The sequence below is a fragment of the Dipteris shenzhenensis genome, chromosome 32, assembly GCF_047967505.1.
Source record: "Dipteris shenzhenensis isolate YYH24624 ecotype China chromosome 32, Dip_SZ_1.0, whole genome shotgun sequence".
NCBI classification, from domain to species: Eukaryota; Viridiplantae; Streptophyta; class Polypodiopsida; order Gleicheniales; family Dipteridaceae; genus Dipteris; species Dipteris shenzhenensis.
The window spans coordinates 11,197,438-11,212,526 of NC_141627.1; the positions used below are offsets into that span (position 1 = coordinate 11,197,438).

General features: G+C 39.2%; 1 pseudogene; it reads left to right on the top strand.

The window, feature by feature from the left end:
- Positions 1-7,608: 7,608 nt before the first annotated feature.
- On the top strand, positions 7,609-8,244 carry LOC147880295 (uncharacterized; annotated as a pseudogene).
- The last annotated feature ends 6,845 nt before the right edge of the window (positions 8,245-15,089 follow it).

Below are 15,089 nucleotides of genomic sequence, written 5' to 3' on the forward strand. Positions count from 1 at the left end.
AAATGAGGATTCATCACCACTGGTGGACGAAGTGAAGTACAAAAGGCTTGTGGGCAGTTTGATTTACTTGTGCAACACACGGTCGGACATCAATTTTGTAACTGGTGTACTAAGCAGGTTTTCCAATAAGCCCTGGGAGAACCATTGGAGGGCAGGGATGCAGGTGCTAAAATACATCAAAGGCACACTTGATTATGGCATCAGCTATACCAAGGGCAACACCTTAACCGATTCTGTGACTCGAATTGCACAAGAGACGTGGACAGCATGAGATCAGTGATAGATTACTGTTTCTCACTTGGATCTGGAGCTGTGTCATGGGTCAGCAAGAAGGAACCTACAGTTGCTCTTTCTTCTACCAAGGCTGAGTACAAATTAGCATGTTTTGCTTCTAGTGAGTGTGGTTGAGGAGGATTTTACGTAGTTATCATGTGACAATAAGAGTTGCATGGCAATTGCAAAGAACCCTGTGTTCCACACTCTCATAAAACACATTGAGATTCAATATCACTTTGTACACGAGCTCATCATGGATGGAGAGGTCGACTTGGTGTACTGTCTAACTGCAGAGAATGATGCGGACATCTTCACGAAGGCTCTTGGAAGAGACTTGCTGGAGAGGCATCTTCATCGACTTGGCATTGGGTGGAAAAAGTAAGTTCACTTGTGAGTGGATATTGAGGGGGGGTGTTAGATATCAATGCTTCACTCTCATGTAACTACGCAAGAACCAGCTAACTCTACTTGTAAGCCCCCCATATGAGGAGAAGGCATTTGAGTAGCTTGGTTATCTGGTAGGTCGTAGTTTGGACACCAAATGGGGGCCATGTGTGGCCTAATGATTGGATGGCTTCAGATAGAGTTGGGGCACTGCCAACTAGGCTACATGCAAGTGTGGGAAGGCATCCCATGACTGACCGCACTGAGGGTAGACGGAGCATTTCTCAAAGCAGCCCACTCTCGGGATGCGGGGCCCGTTTGGAGCCTCAAATGATCCCGAAGGGCCAAACAGGTACCATAGGTGAGTTACTCTATTCTGTGCCATGGTTCTAACATGTGATCGGTGGCCTATTTCAGGACCGACCTCCAGTCGGTCATTTTGGGTTGATTGGATCGGTCTCCCAATTGGGTCTAACTGACATGTACATTGGCTAGGCATGCTTTCATTTTATATACCAAGCAATTTCTACTATACCAATGGATATCTATATTTTTTTGTATGAATTTTCATATCAAAATTTTCAAACTATCCTCAGTATGATAATTTTTGTATTTAGTTAGCCAAGCTAACTTCTTCTTATGATGTGAATCGTTGATAAAGTGTACTAAGTTGTGCATGGCTGAGAGTAATTATTAGGTACTAGGTTGTTTATGGGATCTTGTAGATGAGGTATAGATTTAAGTGTTGGAAACGAATGATGTGAATTTTTCCTCAGGGGGTGCACTAGATAGACACCCTATGTATCATGTGCGTTCAAGGGGTATTTAGAAAACCCCTCAACTAGAATTTACCCCCCAATAAAAACACCCCTCTTTACTTATGAATGAAGTGATTTTTTCTAAAGTCAAATTTAAAAACCCATCCTGTTATTGTAAACCTCTTAAAATTTTCCAAAAAGTTAAATTAAAATAACCCTCCTCTTGAATGCACATGGTACAATAAAATTTTATGAGGTGAACCCCCTAAGAATTTTTCATGATTAAAATACACCCTTTTTCTATTAAATTTTGACTAACTCCTTTAAATTATACCCTTGTGTATGTAAAAAATGTGTAAAAGGAAGGGTTTTTAAGTCCCTTTTGTTGAACCCACATGCTATGCTTACTTATTTATGAGTGACTCCACTAGAGCCTCTTTTAAAGATCTCCATATGTACCCAATATTTTTCTTAAAATTCAATAAGATCAAATCTTTGCAACTAATAAACACAATCCATCATTTTTAAAAATAAATTATGTAGCAATCAAGCATGCAAAATTTGTAAGAAGATAGGGCAATGGATGGAAAAAGTTTTTAAATGTCTTTATCAAAAGGGGTGGAAAGGTTTTGAAGGTATATCCATCGATGTCCAATCAATGGATATCATATCATAATGTTTAGCCAAAAGCCATTTTATGCATCGTAAATTATCCACAAAAAGTGTTTGAGCATTCTAAACAAGCAACACATGCATATCAATTGTACCATAAGCATAGAACATGGGCATGAATACCCATGTTATTATGAATTGAGGTACAAGGATATAATTAGGGGCATACATATGTTGTTTGCTTAAGGATCATCTTATGTGTATAATATTGATAATTCTCATATAATGATAGGGTCATTGTTTGCTTGGGTGTAGCCCTTTTTTGTGAGGTTCAGGGACTTTTCTGTATAAGGGTGTTTTGCATGACCCATAATTTATGCATTGCTCAATGGAATTCGGCAAACTTTGTCTTCAAGTTGTAATACACATTCCAAACTTGAACATGAGAGCAAAAAATTATGGAATAAGGATTTGGAATAAGACCATTAAAGCATTATAAGTGCTATGTTGCATGTGAAGCATGCATCTTGAAGACTATAGGATATAGCAATTTATTCAAAAACATCAAAATTTTATTCTATACATACATGCAATCAAGTAATCATTCTAAAGTAAGCTACGTGAGCTTCTCCTCAACCCAATAACACACCTAAATAATATCATTATGCATGGGTTAATGGGCCTCCAATGTTGTGCTAAAGTGATGCATACCCATTTGAGGGCACGCTCCATAACTTTCTTTTGATTTGTTGAAAACCAAAATGGATTGAAAATTTGGAATCCAAACTATTGGGACTAGCGCATGGTGGTCTTAAAACATTGATAGTTGTTGGTATTGGTATCTAGATTCACCCTAAAATGGAAGAAGTTGGAAAAGTGCAATTTGTGCACTTTTCCAACTTCTTTCATGTGCAAAGATATTTTAATAAATCCAACACTATTTACATTTTTGAATTGTTTCTTTTTCCATGCACTGGCGCATAAGAATGCCAAGGTCATTGCATTTAATAATACATAGCATCAAACCCGATAGCATGCCCTTTGGCTAATTTGTGTTTTGAAGCATTTTAGGCCACATTGCACTTGTTTGGGATATCCAATTCTATTGATGTGTATCGTCGGAGGGGGAAAAAGCAACGGCTAAAATTTCGCTATTCCCACAATAAATGGCAGCCGACTGAAGCGCTACTACATCAACATGCAAGCCATCCCCAACAACAATGAAGATTTGGGAAACCAAGTCTTCCTTAGTTAGTATTAGATTCTCACCATGAGCACTCACTTGCATATATTGTACGTCTTTGCACATATAGGTTGCATCAATCGATTTAACCTAGGGCTCAGAAGTGATGAATGAGTTCTAGCTGTCATGTCTCCTTTGGTACATGAATATAAGCAATGCAACCAAAAGTTTGAAAATGTGATACAGAAGGAGTCTCCCCTGTCGAAGCTGTGATTGGTATCTGATCAGAAGGTGCACTTGTAGGAAGATGATTTTGCACAAAGATGGCTATCATAAGTGCTTCTGTCCAAAAGCTTCAAGATAATCCAGAATGAAGGAGCATACATCGCATAGCATCAAGAGAAGTGCGATTCTTACACTCTGCATGAGCATTTTGTTGAGGAGAGTATGGAACAGTATATTCATGATGAATGCCACACTCAATGCAATAATCATTAAAAAGATTAGAAATATATTCTCCACCATTGTCCACTATGAATGGTCTTGATCCGAAAACCACTATGAAGTTCCGCAACAATTTTATATTTCTTGAATACTGATAAGGCCTTTGACTTATGTCGCAAGAGAAATGCAGTTGTATATCTTGACCAATCGTCAATGAAAGTGATAAAATACTTGTAGAAAGACTTGGATGGAGGAAAAGTTCCACATATATCAATGTGAACAAGATCCAATAAAGCATATGAATGAGTTGAAGTAGATGCATGAAAGGTTTTTCAATGATGCTTGCCAAGAGCACAATATTCACAGAGGCCCATGTGAGGACAAGCTAGGAGATTTATACCATCCACAGCATCATGATGATTTATAGCAAGTAGCTTGGCAAAATCTGAATGAACAAAATGATGATGCCATAGCTTGCAGTCGAGATCACTAGGGGCTGTAACCACATTAGCAATATCATCATTTAAGGAAAGTTAAAAGAGGTTACCATTCTGAGGAGCAACTTTCTCAAATTTGCATCAGAAGACCTCCAAAAAACCACATCAAGTTAGACATGTCAAAATCGACAAGAGAAAATAAGCGATGAGATACTGAAAGTGCTATGTAATCAAATCAACAACTAATACTTCCTGTCTTTCTTCATTACAGTGAGAATACAATAGCAAGATCTTTGTAGCTTTGATACCATGTTGAGAGAGAAGAAGAAGAGACAATAGACACACCAAATAGACTCCCAAAGACTGATTCATATTGATCACTAGTTACACGTATATAGGTGAGACCGAGTTCAAGTTAGTGCAAGCTATATATAGCTCTAATAGTAACCGCAATCCCTAAAAGAATTCATTGTCTCAGCTTTACTATTTCCTTCAGTTAAGGTATCTGTATCCTCAACCTCCTGCTCATCTGCAATAAGCAACCTCTTCTATGGTTAATTACTAAGTTGAAATCCTGAAAATAGAACTTTCAAAATACTTCTGAGTTTGGAGGGATGTGCACTACGTCTAATAACTCGATCGAAAATATCTCTCATTATTAAATCATGGACCAATCTTTTCTAATTCACTCCTCTATCCTTATTATCCATTGAGAAAAGTGCATAGTTCAATTTTGACTTATAATTGTATTTTGTTAAAGTATGATAATCTTCCTAGGAACAACAAAAACTCAGTCTGAGAATGGATTTACTACAATGCTTATCATAAAATATGCCTCGATATGAATAGGTTCTCCAAGCTCATAAACCATGATCTCATCTCCACACCTAGCTGGGGATTTATTTGGAGCATTAGAGTGTAAGGGAAACTTGAAAACCGGCTACAACATCCATTGAATTATGATAGGCATGTTAGGTGTCACAAACCCCTTCTTTTCCTGCGACTAACAAAATTGCTCTAGTACATGTATGTTCAAGGCATAGGTCCACAAATGTAGCTTATTGTATTAATAACATCTAATTTATCAAGAATATTGTGCAGAATAGATTCATCTCAATGGTGCTTAAAGTCTCAAAATTGTGTGGAAACACCGTGTGCCAATCTATCTCTTTGGTGATTGTTCTACCAAGTCAATTGCATTTTGTTCTTTGTTGTGCACCTGAATGCTTTGGCTACAAAAATTAATTTTATGATATGACAACATAAAATTGCATTTCCCAGTCATTTTGAGTATTATTTCCCCTTGAGAGTATAGTAAATTTGAAAGACATGCTTCCTGTAGCTCCATTATCCAAGAACTGGACAACTAGTGATAGTTTGATTGCTTAATGCATATTTGATTCATGGAAGCTAAAGGTAAAAATTTGCCCAAAGAACTCCATGCAACAATCAAAATTCCTGATGTTGAATCACATCCCACACTTATTAACTATGTCCAATCTCCTCATGTATGGACATACGGTTTTAGAAAAAATTCACTCCTTAATGCTATTTCCACTATGTTTCCATGAAGATCCACGATCTAGAATGTCTATTATCTAGGATGGCATGAATAACTAAAATGGTGAGTCATATCTGAGCTTCAATTTTCCCAACAATATTTTGAATCCAGAATTATACATTTCCAAATCTCCTTCCTTGAACATTTTGAGCTAGGCAAATGTAAGATAAAATATAAAAGGATCTAATGACATTACATGACCGTAATTTACCACCATGAGAGTCCTGTAAAATGTCTAAGACTTAGTGATGGTCTCAATAAATACCTTTCAGAGCTTTAGAAAGAAACAATGGTCAATTGCAAAGGACTTTGTAATCTCATGTCAGTCGATCCCGCTAATGCACAGACACAAGGGTAGCATAAATGGTCTCCCAACCTTCCCCCGGGGGGGGCACTATGTAATCAAGGGGTATTAAAAAATACACCTACCGATAGGCTTTTATAAACAATATACACACATTCTAAAAATTCTAAGATGATTAAAGTATCCCTTATGTATGAAAATTTTCAGTCTTTGAATTGAAAGACCCCTTATATATGTATATTTTTTGTAACTCGTAAAAATATAAAACCCCTTCTGTTGATCGCATGCTCTACCCTATCTATCTATCTCTATCTCTATCTCTATCTATCTATCTTTATATATATGTATATATATATAGATATATGTAGAGCACTAAGCATAAGAGTTTTGTATGCTGTTGCTCTCTCTCTCTCTTTACATAGCCTCTTCATGCAGTAGGCAAAGGCATTTGCACATATCTTACTAATGAACCTCTCAAACTATTTGTGTGTTTTGCATAAATTTGTGTATTGATTAATTGATATTATTTTCATGTGATAGAGATTTGTGGTTTTGAAGTTGTTTGTGTTATGTACATTTTGATGGTGATGTGTAATAGAGTTGGGCTAAGTTTTCTTGATTTGGCTTGATAGTTTCATGAAGTTCTTCTCGTAACAGGGTCCAGGAACATTCAAAGTAACCACACTCCAAAGGCAATGACAAATGATGTGGGCGAGAATGCTGATGATGGATCATTGAATCTTGTGCAAGATGAGGGTGAGTTCATGATTCGAGAGCAAAACTCTAATTAATCATTTGATGTAGAGATGCTTATTGGATATGGTGAGATATTTCTAGCTAAGATGCACCTTCTTGAATTGGAAATATAGGTTGACATTATGCAAGGATTCTATGACATCCACAAATGCATAAGTGATGTATCAATAGCCATTGTCCAAAAGTTGAAATGATATTTAATCCATGTAAACGGAGGTCATCGTAGAGATGATTTGGGTGTAAAGAGGTCAATATGCCATGTAAAGCCATGTAAAGGGAGGTGATAGTAGAGATCATTTGATGGCAACTCTTGAGGGTGCAACAAAAGAGTTGAGGATGGCTAATTCAATATCCCTCATCCGTTGCCCTGCCCCTCATATATGCACTATGGCTCCAAGCCTCACCTCTGCCTCCATGGGTAATCTGCTCCATCTGCCAAAGAAACATACATCCATTCTAATCCCTGATCTCTAGGTTCCAAATGAGAGGCGGACTGATCAAGGATGTGCATGCTACCACTAGCCCCTAGTGCATATGGTGTTCTAGCGTCTAGGGTATAGGGTATAGAGGCTAGGCTTTAGGATTTAAGCATGGTAAAGGTATTTACAAAGTTTCATGATCATCCCCTATATATAATCCATGAAGTGGGTAGGAAAGGAAGGTTGACTATATAATTAGCTCGCAGTCTGTGCATCTAAAAGCATGTCTATCTGCGTGTTTAAAAGCACGCCTATCTACGTGTCTATCAACGCATCTAAAGTACATTTTAGACATGCCTATAGACATGCTCCACAATACAGACGGGTGTTAGACGTGCTTTTAGATGCTCCACAGAGTTTTGACATTTACAACTCATGTAAGAATAAATTTTTTGGGTTGTTTATATATGTAGGATGTCTTCATCTTCAAAAAGTAGCTTCAATGAGGATGAATCCCTCCATATCCACCCTTGTGAAATGTGGTTGGAGCAAAAAATCAAATGTATGTGTGATCGATGTTGAGGAAACATGTATCGTGCACGTAGAATTACACTCAATCACGTCTTAAAGTATGGAGAATGCGATGCGACCATAAACATGGTAAGTGTTAAAGAGTTAAGGTTGATTGAGATATCTATGGGTGTTCATGTGTTTGAGTTATGATCCCATTTTAATTTGATACAAGATGCAGTGCCACACCCGCATATGTTGCCCTATGCTTGTCATGAGGAGGCGAAGCATCAGCGATATGAGGTGGGATCTTAAGGAGGGAACGTTACGGATGCATGGAGTGATGGTGATAGTAGCCCTCTGCCATTACCTCATGAGGTCATGGAGGAGGAGGTGTTTGATGATGTGGTGTAGGATTTATATGTCCATCAATCCTCAGGTAGGGATGATAGCATGGAGCAGGACGATCTTTTTACCATAGCATCGACTCCACTATTTAAGGGGTGTACATTCTCTATTCTGCGTGCCTCCTTTGAGTTCCTAAACTTGCACACCATCTATGGATGGAGCAATGCAAGTTTGAATGCATTGCTCAAGTAAGCTTTAAAGTCTATTTTGCAAACATGGTGAATTATGCTAGTGGGTCAATTACTTGAATGCTTTTTCTCATTTATGGTCTTCATGTGCAGGCTGTTGTGTAAAATGCTTCCAAGGGAGAATAAATTACCAACCTCAAAAGATATGGCAAGGCAACATGTCACCTCTCTTGGAGGATTAGATTACGAGTGCATCCATGCATGCATCAATGATTGCATTCTATTTAGTGGACCACATAAGGATACAAGAGAGTGTCCTACTTGTGGAGAGGCAAGATATAGAGCAGATCTCAAAACTTTGGATGTACCTTATAAGGTTATGCGACATTTTCCCATAGTCCCTCGCATCCAACATATGTTCAAGTGCAAATCCATTGCAAAGCTCATGTCATGGCATTCCTCCCATCAATCAACCGATGGCAAGTGGAGAACTCCCGCAGACACTCCTGCGTGGAAGCATATTGAAGACACATGGCCTCTATTGTGCCTCAAGGGAAAGGATGCAGCAAAGTAATAGACACGGAGTTGCTTAATAATATCAACCTCTATTGGATGCTTAATAGTGATGCAATGAAAAGATGGGTGACAAGATAGTTGACGAAATGGAGAGAGCAGAGAGAGAAGAGGGGATGCATATCACAATGGAAGAATGGGAGTATGCTAGGGGATGCATGAGCAAGGTCGGTATATATAATGTTATGCATAAGTTAGGAGCTTTCAGCAATTTAGATTGCTTATTTAATTGATTTTGTCTTGGTGTAGTGTACTATGTTCAATGCTATATGGTGTGAGGGCAAGCATTTTCGAACACAATGAATTGATGATAAGAGAAAACACAAGATTGTGGCATCATTGCTAGCTTTGAGGAAGCCAATGGACCCATGGATGATTATTGTGGCATAATCCAAGATATTATTAAGCTTGACTTTCGACGCTTCTTTGTGTATGTTTTGGATGTAAAATGGTTTAAGGACGTGGTGGAAAGAGGCCCTAATGCAACAATCAAACGCCATGCAAGTGGCTTTGTAACTATTGACTCCACAAAATTTTGGCAAAGTAAGAAGGACACACTAGTACTACTGCAACAATGTGAATAGGTATTGTACACACATATAAAAATACTCACTTTTAAATATTTAATACCTTCGATGCAAGGAAAATAACATGATTGTATTTGTGTTTGAATTAGGTTGTCTATCAACCAATGGTGGATAATAATAGGAGGTGGCATGTCATACCTATTACGCCACATTCCAGAGTGATGTATAGTACATTTACTAATATGGAGCATATGGAGGATGATCATGGCCATGGAGGTGATGATGACCGTGATACGAGAGAGGAAGATCATCATGAGATAGGAGATACAGATATTGAGGCCATTACCTATGAGGATGAGCGTACCATTGGTCATGCTGATTTCAATGAGCACATGAGTAGCACAAGTAGTAGTGGGTTGAATGTATTTGTAGATCTCAACACTGGTTTGGATTTTGAAGTAGATAGTTTGGCAAGGGTTGATCTCATTGAGGATGAGATCATCATTGATATTGGCAAAACTATTTTACATATTGTCTCATTCTCCTCACCTCACTTAATTTTTGTATATGTGAGTTTGCTAAAAAGCATTGATATTTTTGTTAAAATTACGTGCTTTTGTAATCATGGGCAATGTTTGGAAAGCAGTGATGTACATTTATGCCTGCACCAAAATCTCAGTTTTTGTATTCTTTGTTTTGCATCTAATTCATAGTGTATACTGTGAAGATAGTGGGAGAGAGGGAAGGAGTCTCACTTGCGACTTTCTCACATACACAATGGGGGAATACACATAGGTAGAGGCTGAAAATAGTTTTCCTCTTCTTAGTTGTGAAAGCCAAAAGAACTCTAGTACAAAGAAATAGAAGAACCCTATATGTGGGTCTCAAACCAAACTCAACTAACTAAGGTGGCATACTAACTGAGCCACAAACTAGAGTAGATAAGGATAGCTGTCATCCAGCTATTATTCGTGGGCAGTGTACCAACCGCATCTGTAGCTAACAAGTCGATGACATAAATGCACAACGGTCACCCTGGCATATCACGAGTGGAGCTCGATATCTCAACACTCCCCCTTGAGCTCAATCCCAATTCTTGCACACCAAGCAAGTCTCTGAACTTGCGCAACTTCTCTGTGCCCAATGCCTTCGTGAATATGTTAGCTACCTGATCCTCTGTGCTGACATAAACTAGATCAATAAGACCTAGTAAAACCTTCTCCCACACATAGTCATAATGCACGTCAATGTGCTTTGTTCTAGCATGATAGACTGGGTTATTTGCCAAGTGTATACTCCTCATGTTGTCACAATAAATGACAACTGGCCCATCTGTGGACTGATGCATATCATAAAGTAGCTTATGCAACCAAGCTACCTCACATGCAGCCATTGCTCCACGCCTGTACTCAGCCTCTGTGCTCGACAAGGCAACTGTAGGTTGTTTCTTGCTGCTCTAGGTGACTGCAGCACTCCCAAAAGAGAACACATATCCACTGGTAGATCGTCTATCAGAAATACTACCAGCCCAATCAGCATCATTGTATCCATGCAACTGTATCTTAACCCCAGCCTCATAAAATAGTCCATACTACAACGTGGACTTCACATACCTGAGTATGTGTCTAGCCGCATCCAAATGCGGTTTCCTTGGAGCCTGCATAAACTGACTTACCAATCCAATAGCATAGCTTAAATCTGGCCTGGTAATAGTCATATAAATCAAAATTCCTACTATGTGTCTGTACATAGTAGGGTCTTCCAGAAGCTCACCTGCATCTATGCTCAGCTTCACATTCTGCTCCAAAGGAACTATAATAGGCTTATAGCCTATCATCCCATATTTGGACAACATGTCCAATCCATACTGCCTCTACAAGAGCTGTATCCCACTTGGTGATCTAATCACCTCAATGCCCAAGAAATAACACAGCTCTCCCAAATCCTTCATCTCAAACTTTTGCTTCAATAGCATTTTGACATGAAGGATATCTTCATCACTATCACCTGTGATGATCAAATCATCAACATAAATGACAAGCAGCATAATCCCTTTCTCTGTTTTTCTCACATAGAGTGAGAAATCTGCCTTGGAAATCTGAAAGCCAATAGTGACAAGATACTGTCCTATCTTGTCAGACCATGCTCTAGGTGCTTGCTTCAAGCCATACAAGGCTTTCTTCAACCTGTAAACAAACTCAGGATGAATAGCATGAACATAACCTGCTGGTTGCTCCATAAAGACCTCTTCTTGCAAATCACCATGCAAGAAGGCATTCTTTACATCCATCTGATGTAAAGACCATCCCTTTGATGTAGCCATAGATTTGACTGCTCTTACAGTTTCCATCCTTGCAACCAGACTGAATGTTTCTTCATAATCAATGCCATATGTCTGTGCATACCCCTTGACAACTAATCTTGCCTTGTATCTATTCATAGAACCATCTACATTGTGCTTGATCTTATAAACCCACTTACAGCCAATTGCATTCTTGTCTTTAGGCAAAGGCACCAATTCCCATGTAGCATTTGCTTCCAAGGCATCCATTTCTTCATCCATGGCTTTCTCCCATTTTTCATTTCCCATGGCTTGTTCAAAAGAAGTGGGTTCTGGTTCCTGTATCACGTTGACCATATAGGCATAGTGAATGGCTGTAAATCCATCATATTTCAGCCTATCCACAGGATACCTAGCTCTGGTAGACCTGCGCAAAATAGGCTCACTTCTAGGTGCTCTCAAAACATCCCTGGTCTTCCTTACTCCAGGTGTAACAACAGAAGGAATACCCAACTCATCATCAATGCTCTGTTCTGAGCCACTGGATTCACCATCCACATAAGAGTGACCTGCATTCACATCAAACATGGGCTAATCTACCTTCTCTTTTCCTTTTCGTGATACCTGTGTACCACTATCTGCATTGCTTTGAGGAGATTCTCCTTATCTCAATCTGCCTGTCCATGGCGAAGTATGTGAACCACTGCTAGAGGACACTGTAGGTCCACTGATATTTTATGATTGCTGCATTGAATTCTATGCAGCATTACCATTTTGTGCATCTACATCAATCATCACATTTACTGGTTTATACCAGTTGCTCATCTCATCAAAAACAACATCTCTGCTCACTGTAAACTTATGAGTAGAAGGGTTATAGCATCTATACCCTTTTTGCTGTAGAGAATAACCAATAAAGACACACTTCTCAGCTTTTGGATCCAACTTGGACCTCAACTCATCTGGCACATGAACATAGGCAATGCAACCAAAAATTTTCAAATGAGAAATGTGTGGTTTCCTACCAGTATACATCTCCTCTGGTATCATGCCATGTATTGCTGCAGTGGGAGTCCTGTTCATTATGTAAACTATTGTAGCAACTGCTTCAACCCAATAATAATCTGGTAGATCTTTCTCATTTAGCATGGCCCGAGATACCTCTCCAATATGCTTGTTTTTCCTTTCTGCAAGTCCATTTTGCTGTGGGGTATGACTGCATGAATATTGTTGCTTTACGCCATGCTCCTGCAGGAACCTTGCAAACTCATTTGAGAGGTACTCTCCCCCTCCATCTGACCTTAGGCATTTTATTTGCAGGCTTGTTTCTTTTTCAACCATAGCTTTAAAAGCTTTGAAGTGCCCAAAAATTTCACTTTTCTTTTTCATAAAATACACCCAAACTTTTCTGCTGAAGTCATCAATAAAAGTGACAAAATAGTGACAGCCTCCAATAGATGCAGCTTTAGTAGTCCACACATCAGAGTGGATTAATTCCAATGGCTTTTTACTCTCTTGAACATGCCTAGGAAATGGATTCCTTGCCTGTTTTCCAAATTGACAGGCTTCACAAACCTTATGCGTTTCTGCAACCTTGAATTTAGGCAATCTTGCAAAAATATTTTGGGCTTGCATTGATTTAAGTCGCTGTATATTAACATGACCAATGCGTTTATGCCAGATATCAATATCTGCAACTACACCGGTCCCATGTGCAAACATTGCTGCACTCAATTCAGGCATGTCCGCATCCAACGTAAACATCCTGCCCTTCTTCTTTCCTTTTGCTATTAAGTGACCGTTATTTTTCATATCCTCAACAAAGCATCCATGAGGATTAAATCTGACCTGCAAGCCCTGCTCAACCATTTGACCAACAGAAACTAGGTTCTTGGTGATGTTCGGGACATGAAATACATCAGATAGGTATTTCTTTTTCCCATCCTGCATAGACAAAGGAATTTTACCAATCTGCACAATAGGATGTGCAGTATCATCACCAGTCTCCACAAATCTTGGTTTTTCCATTTTCCTTGCATCATGCATCCATTCTGCATGACCTGTCATGTGGTTTGATGCACCTGAGTCAACATACCACACATCATTTCGTTCTTCTGCATTTGTCACAGAATTTGTCATATGCTGCACCATAAATAGATGCTCATTTCTGTCATCACCCTGTCTACTAGAAGATGCATAATTGCCTTGCTGCAATTTTCCATTCATAATGTCATTCTACTTTTTGTAGCAGTCCTTAGCCATATGACCCATTTTACCATAGTAGTAGCATTCAACATTGTTGTTTGCATTTTGGCCTCTCTGCCATCCACCACGGCCTCTTTGGCTCCCCCTGCCTCTAGAGTTACCACGTCCTTCTCCATAGGACTGGTTTTCTTGAGTTTGCTGCATATTCTAATTTCTACCATGGCCTTTTAGATTGGCCTCCTCTACCTCTACCTCTACCTCTTCCAGCATTTGAGTAGAAGACAGTTTCTTTTGAAGTTCCTCCTAAAGAAGATGCACCCCCATTTCTCTACTCTTCAAAAATTAGAAGAGCAAATAACTCTTCAAAATCAGGAAATTTTTCATGGACGGTAATGGATGTCCGGAACTATGCATAATCCTTTCTTAGACCATTCAAGGTCACAGAAACTAGATCATCATCTTCCACTGGCGACCCAATGGAAGCAAGTTCATCTGCAATTTTCTTCACCTTCATGTGGTAGTCATTGATGCTCAAATTTTCTCTCTGCACATTGTGCAACTCCTGTTTGAGCTACATTTTCCTGGCTTGTGTATTTGTGCTGTACATTTTTGCCAAAGTATCCCATGCCTCCTTTGGCGTACTTGCATCCTGAATATGCACAATCATAGAATCCGAAATACTGATAGATAGCCAGTACATAACTTTTTTGGCTCTCTCATGCCATCCTTTAAATGCCTACATTTCCTGTTGATTGGGAACAATAGGAAGAACTGGTTCTTCTTCATTTCCTGTAATGAACTCCCAATAGCCTTTTCCCATAAGAAAATTCAACATTCTAAACTTCCATGCCTGGAAGTTGTTCTTATCAAGCTTTTCAGTGACAATCTGTGAAAGAGAATCAGATGCCATTATAGAACACTACAAAATATTCTGTCACTATAGAAAAACATAGCTTTTGCCTCACACGGGCAGATCTGCAAAACTGACGAAAGTGGTATTTGACCACACAGTCACTTCCTAGTGACGATTTTGCATCAGCAGGCAACAAGCATGATTCTGCAACTCCCAATATCTCTGCACATAGGCATACGATGCAATTTCTGCGGCAACTTTTCATCGACCAGTAGAGCAGTGATCGCACAGCAAAAAACAGGGCCTTTTTTTGAGTGCCTGCGAAGAACTTCCGCCTTCAAAACGGACCCCGAAATGGCCTCGAATCAGAACAATAGAATCACCAAAGGCTTTGCCCTTACCTGGAGCATATACTACGCTCTTGCCACACCGCGAAGGGCGTCTCAATCTGAGACAGTGCACTCTTGCAC